The following is a 7627-nucleotide window of genomic DNA, read 5'->3' on the forward strand; positions in this document are numbered from 1 at the left end:
ATCACCTGCAGCTAATTTTGGACTCATCAATCGTCACATACACCGTTCAGTTTGTGTCCGTCCTTGAGAAATGTGTGTGAGTTCTTAGCTTGATGGTTTAAGTCTTACATAGTGTCTTCCTACCAGCCTGTTTTACAACTGTGAGCTGGGTGTTAGTTTGAACATTTTGGGTGGCCATATGGATTAAAATCAGGCCTGTGCATGCGTGACCCACCTGTGCTGGGTGTGTGTGTGTGAGGGGGTTGGCCAGCAACACATCAATATAATGCACATCTTTCACATGTAGAAATATGGCTCGATCAGTCACGCAGCAGGGCCTAGTGTATCTCCCCCAAAACCGATCGCACAGCCATGAGGAACATGTGCTCTCAAAATGTGCGACACCTTTCCACACGCTGTATTTCAAAGACCTTCAGTGGCATTTATTGTACCCATCCACTCTCTGTACTGCACTTCACAAGCTGTTTTGATCAGGATGTGGAAGGTTTTTTACATTGTAACTTTTTAACCCTTACAGCACCAAATACTGTAAATGACCACCAGTCAATATCCTGGATTTGCCTTGACCATGAAATGTTAGTGGAAGGTTTTATAGTAAGCTTTCAGCATTTGCATGCTAATGTTTCATATGTCTGTTACGTTTGACAAAATCGCTCTGTGTCAGTCTTTTTATAACGCCTGTGCAATAAGATCCAACATCCCCATGGGCCTCTAAGAGTTAAAGCCCATTTCTGGATGAAAAATCCACATCCCACATGCAAACCTTTAGGGTGGTGATATAAAATATCTAATAGTGATGAGTTAATGTCAACATGTTCCCTCTGAATGATGCCGGCTGTAAGATGGCAGAAGGAGATTGTAGAGAAGGCCCTTAGATGTGAGAACTGTAGCTATGAGGACTCTTCTGTTGAATATACGGGCAGCATCTGCTACTGTTTAATCTTTCGTCCGAGTTCCAGTTGAGGGAAAAACATAGGGCAGATATTGATCAGAGTGCGTCATGAAAGATGACCAGCTTCACTGACCAGGAGGATCATGGACAACTGGTTGCTGATCATGTACAAACCCTTGGTGTGATATGGGCGTCCTGAGAGAATGGATGGAGATGTTATGCTTGGGCCAGACTTAAACAATATCAATGTTTGATCAAAACGCCTCCATGGGGTTAATGGAAGCATAAATGTATTCGTCCAGAAAAAGAAAAACCCCCTTACGGTCCGAATCTTGTGTTTGATCAACAACTTTCTCAGGTAGCTCTTCAAATCTGCCAGAAAAGGCAAACAACACCTGCATGCCAAAGTATTTTGCCACGCTCCACTGCTGGGCTAGATACACCAAGCTGCTGAAAGAATGCAGGGGCTTTTTTGGAGAAACAAATGACCAATAATATACAGCAGCAGCTCCGGACCCTCTCCATCACTCAAGGCCCTGGCCGAGACATGAACCCTAGGCCTGTTCACTTGTTTGAATGCAAGGTGCTTCTGCTGCATAAAGCCCTGATTAATGACTCCAGACAGGCTCCATGTGACAGGCTTTGAAGAGTTACACACAATTGTGTGTGTCCTGCCCTCTGTCTGGGTCAGCAGCATTTACAGCATGACCCTCGGCTCTAATGATGTTTGTAGATGCTGGAAGTTGATAGTTCTGTGTTGGTAGTCGCCACAGAAGCCCTGAAATATTTAGATTTATGATTCTGATTTAAGGCAAAAGTGTCCTAGTGTGTGTGTGTGTGTGTGTGCATGTGTGTGAAGAAATATGATATATTCCAATGTAAATAATTAATAATGAAATAAATAAATAGACAGCAATATTGTTTAACTTGGACAATGCTACAGATATATTTTCATTGGTTTTAAATGTAACAAACAATACTTTCTAAGCAGCACGGTGGAGCAGCAGGTAGTGTCGCAGTTACACAGCTCCAGGGACCTGGAGGTTGTGGGTTTGATTCCTGCTGCGGGTGACTGTCTGTGAGGAGTTTGGTGTGTTCTCCCTGTGTCTGCGTGGGTTTCCTCCCACGGTCCAAAAAACACACGTTGGTAGGTGGATTGGCGACTCAAAAGTGTCCGTAGGTGTGAGTGTGTGTTGCCCTGTGAAGGACTGGCGCCCCCTCCAGGGTGTATTCCCGCCTTGGGCCCAATGATTCCAGGTAGGCTCTGGACCCACCGCGACCCTGAACTGGATAAGGGTTACAGATAATGAATGAATGAATGAAACAATGCTTTCTAACTAATGTAATATTAAATTATAAGGATTTTTTCTCCTTTGTCTTTGGAAATGAAACTTTATACATCTATTTGTATGCTGAAATGTTTTCCAAAAACTAAACATGTTAGGAATTTCCTAGTCTCCTTCAATACCAATGATGCTATGATACAGTTCAGGGACATCTGGGAGATTTAGATTTAGTGCCATTTAGTTAGAACCTGGCATAAATGTGTTCGCATTTTTAGAGGGTCTCCGAGGGTTAAAAGTTCCTCATAAGCAAGAAGGAAACTGATTTCAAATTCAAAACTTATGGTTCAACTAGATTCATCAGATGAATTGCCACAAGTGAAAATGTGCAAACCCATTAGAGTGTATGGTTTCAGTAACTGGGTGAGAATGGCTGGAGCTGGTTTTATGGAATAAAAATGTTAACAGCACATTTGTCATGAATGGGATACATGTGCTAAAGCACTTTGAGGCTGATGTTGAGGCTGATAGTGCATGTTCTCATTCCTCAAACTGCAGTCCAAACCCAGGGGAATTATTAAGACTTACTCCAGTTCCTATCTGGGCTTGAAATGGCCTATAAAGAGTCCAGTGATCTCAAGCTGTGCTGGGGCTTATTTAACAGGATTATAAAGCCTGTATATACTGTATGTGTTTACCTAAAGGGAAAATATAGCTGTTATGAAGGAAAGATATATTGTTTAAGACAACCAGAGTTAAAAATGTCTTTTCCTCACATACAGATCTAGTTTCTGTTCACAGTGTATTAGCATGAGATTACATAATTTACCATAATTACTGTATGTCCAAAAATTCATGGACACATCTGTGAAGTTGGCTACTTTAAAACTGCAGTCTTTTAAATTGAAATCAGTGATATTCCTGAGCAGAGAAGGGATAAAATATTATAATAAATGGCATCAGTGTGCTGGTGTGACCACCCCACCCTTTAAAACAGAGTGATCTGGTAGGTCTTTGCTGGGGTTCTCGTACTTACATAGTGTTTCTGGAAGAGGATCTGGCACTTTCATGTTGGAGATAATAAGAGAAATACTGTAAACAGGGAGATATTAGAAAAAATATTTTATAAAGATTGGACAAGACTGGTTTGTTTGTTCATGGTAAAAGACGTAATTAATTAATATTTTCCACTTCTTCGTTATGAAAAAGAGCAGTTCACTTCCACACCAAAAATACCACATATGCTCACTTCTTTAATTCTGTGAACAATTGGAGCTGAATCTGAAAGGATGGTTTAAAGCACATACATGTGCATCCATGTTTTGAGTATTCTATAGTACTGTGCGTTTTAAACTGTTAGCTGAAAAGCTTTTGATAGTGATAGCAAACAATCCAAACAGATTTGGTCTAATTGACCATCTAGCAGCTCTTATAGGTAGTGTTATCTTTAAGTTAATGAATGTGACTATTAATTTTCATTATTAATAGATACCCCACAAAAAAAGACTCAGATTTTACCTGATTTTCTCCTTGTGTTGGACATATAAAATAAGCAAATTTTACATGCCAATATATGTAATTCACCTGCATTAAAAGTAAAAAAATATATATTTTACCCTCAACTAAACAGTTACTCGAGGATATGCATGGTGTTTTTTTTTCTGTAGACAGTGACAACATCTGCAGTTAAATACGCTCAATGCCAAGTGTCAGCTAGACAGCTAGACAGAGTTGGCTGTGAAACAGTATAACTCTGCGATGGCAGTCCACCAAATGCCTTTGGAATGAGTTGTAGTGGTGTATTTGATCCAGAACCAATTATCAACATCAGTACCTGACCTCATTAATGTTTAAGTGGCTGACATCTTAGATGTTTCAACATCTAGTTAAAATCTTCACCAGAAAAGTAGAAGCTGTTACTTCAGCAAAAGAAGGATTAAACTACGTATAAAGACAAAAAGAAAAAAAAAATAAAAGAACACAAAAAGAAAAATGTGTGTGGCCAAAAAGATTTATGCAATTTGTTCAGTTATCTGCTACAGTTTATCTATGAAACAAGATTAATAAGTTTTATCTTGAAAAATACAGGTAGCAACTGTTTACAATACAGCTGCCCCAAAGGGTGCCGTTTCTTTTTATCAGAAATCAGTATTTAGCATCAAACACAGAACTGGAACATGCAGTGTATTCAGCCCGGTCTGTGTGTGTGTATGTAAATAAAAGTTTAAGGGGTCTGACTATTTTTCGTGTTTGTTTTTTGGCTGAATTCCACTGTCATTTTGGTTCTCACTCTGACTGAACTATTTACATGAGGACTCGGTCAGGAGCATACCCAGAATTAGTGGCTGCAAGGCAGGAACACACCCTGGACAGGGCACTAGTCCATCACAGGGCACCAAACACTCATGTGTAGACAATCTCACACGCTCACCAACTCACAGAAGGGGGTATTTTCACACAGCCAATCCACTTAAAACATGTTTTTGAATTGTGGGAGGAAACTCATGCAAGCATAGTGACCACACAGAAATGAAATGGAACAAATATGAATGGGATGCCCTGGAGCAGCTGCACATGAGCTTGAGAGAAACTCGGGAGAAAGCTAACTGCATTATCGAAAGTGCTACAAAACTAAACAACTCGAGTTACAAATGAGTTTCTGTGGTAATTCTAACAGTGAATAAAAACTTGTCGTTATTTTCCGTCAAACATACTGTTCAACTTTAAAAGACATGGCGCTTACAGCAGCATTTCCCCACAATCATAGTCGTTCCCTTTAATGCTCCTGTTATTGAATGCCATCAAATTCATACATCAATCTCCAACATCGGTCATAAGTTAGCTTAAAATTCCCTCCCTAATGTTAATGAACGTCAATGTAAAATGTATTGCTGCAAATCACTTTTGGCCATTTCTATTGGTCAGTTCATCAATTTAATCCCTGTCCTAAAACTGCCCATGAAAATGGAAATGTCACAAGGCTGAGTATTTTGCAGGAATTGAGTGTTTAAACCGATTTCCGAGTATCACTGCAAGTGTTGGTCATTTGTAATTTGTTTGTTTCTATGCGCTTTGGCTACTTAACAGTGATTATACTAATTTTGTGGAGACTTACTATAAACGTAACTACTACTTGCCTAAACCTAACCCTAATCTAACATTAAAAAATGTATTTGGCTTAAAATGTAATATTTTGCATAGTGTGGACAAGCACAAGTCCCCAAAATGTGAGGGTGTAAACATTCATTAATTCATTCATTCATTCATTATCTGTAACCACTTTTACAGTTCAGGGTCGAGGTGGATCCGAAGCCTGTCCAGAATCATGGGGCGTAAGGCAGGAACACACCCTGTAGGGGGCGCCAGTCCTTCACAGGGCGACAACACCAGAGGCGATTGTTCTAAGACTGCAAGGGAAGCTCAGCTTCTCCTAAAATGTAAAAAAATAAGTGATCAAATATACACTGTTGTGTGTACATGTCATTGAATAAATATGCACTACAACGTGATTAACTTTTGTTCAGAATCAGCTTCTTATCACTGGTAAATCACTTCTTATCACTTATCACTTTCTTCTCAATCATTCCCGCTTCACAGCGCTTTAAACAGTGAGGACGCTGAGCGTCCACAGAGTTCAATAGTGAAGCAGCGATGTGCAGCAAAACGAGACGAGTCATTGGAAAAATGCTGGGCTTTGTCCCGCCCATCGGACGTTCAGCGTCTCTGGGGGTCTATGGGACAGTGGGCTTCTGCATGATGATTGGATGATCTGTCTGAGGCTGAATCCCTTTTTGATTGACAGCGAAATGAACGAATCAGCGATCCTTTGGTGTAAAGATCCGTGCGAGCGTTTCATTTTCATTCTGTTCTGAGTTGAACCGGAGACTTTCTTAAACCACTTAAACAACTAGCGACAAATCGAGCTTCTATTTCTGGTGGTTTTTTTTGTAGCTGCTTGAGTTTGAAAAAACTGACTTCTATCACTCTTTCTGACTTCTATCTCAGTTTCTGACCAGCGGGTGCTGCTGAGCCCCTCCACCATCACAAAGCACTCACAGGCGGACACACTTCACATTGGCCAAGGCCGTTTAAGCCTAGCTCTGCTGGCCATTGAGAGGACACTAGTCAAGTCCCTGGAAAAGACGCCTTGTTGGTACGACAGGGTCACAGATCATTTTCTTTAAAAGAAACAGAGGGTAGATTTTACGTATAAATAACCCAACACATTTTATGATGTAGGCCGAAATTGAGCTTCCCCTTCTTGAAAGACCAGCATCCGCCACTGATACACACATTTACTCACACCTATGGGCACTTTTGAGCCGCCAATCCACCTACCAACATGTGTTTTTGGACCATGGGAAGGTGTAAACAGTTTTTTTTCCCCACAACATGAGTGAAACTTGGTATACACACACACACACACACACACACACACACATGCCTGTGTTTAGAAGAAATGGAAAATGTGCTTTTCCAGGATTGTGTTTACACACTGCTCTTCTGTAACTCCACGCATGTCCACTTTTCGTGGAATTCAGAAATTTTCCACAGGATCTTATGTCATGTTTCTTTGTCACTGTCTCAGTTATTTGGGAGGTTTTCTAAAAGAATATACAAAATAAACTTGTTTATCCAAACACACCATTTATTTACACATTTTTTGGCTAATTTTTGCAAACATGGTATTTATGCTGTAGTAACAACAAATTGAAATTTCTATTATGTAAACATTGTGTTAGCAGGAATTTGCACATATCTTGGCTGATGCTAGAGCTTCATACACATTCATATTTCAGAATTACAGCTTCTAGTGTATCGCTGTAAAAACTGACATGGTGTCGAATTAAATTGTAATGAACTTCTTAATAAATGAACATGAGTTTAAAGCAAATTAATTTTCTGTTTACTTAACACTTGATATTCAATGATCTTGAAATTTTAAGCCAGTTTACATACTGTAATAAGATAAATTAATAAATAATATTGCAATTCATAATGATTTGTTGATATTCAAATGAACTTGTTGCAGGAGATACCAAGCCATTGTTGATTGTCAATGAATCAAGAATGTTTTTTTGTAGGTTTTATAGCTAAATTTTTAAAGTGTTACAAAATGTACTTTGTAAATATCATAAACTCCCTGATAAAGATATTTATTTTTAGGCTAAAGTTGACATATTCTGGTGCCTCTGCATAAACATAAAGTGTAAATTTACATTAGTTTGTTTCTCCTGAAAAACACCCAGACTCATACACCATAACAACTCTCACGCAACTTCGACATAGTTACACTCATGTCATGACGGCTTATCTGTTCTGCAATGGGGCTGAAACGCCTTGTTACATGCCTCTCTGACACTTTTCATTAGCACTTACACTAAACTGATAGTGAAAGACAAGCAGTGGGGAAGCCCAGCCTCTCAGCCACGTCCCATTCATCACCAGCCGG

This window comes from Hoplias malabaricus, chromosome Y, assembly GCF_029633855.1.
Source record: "Hoplias malabaricus isolate fHopMal1 chromosome Y, fHopMal1.hap1, whole genome shotgun sequence".
NCBI lineage: Eukaryota > Metazoa > Chordata > Actinopteri > Characiformes > Erythrinidae > Hoplias > Hoplias malabaricus.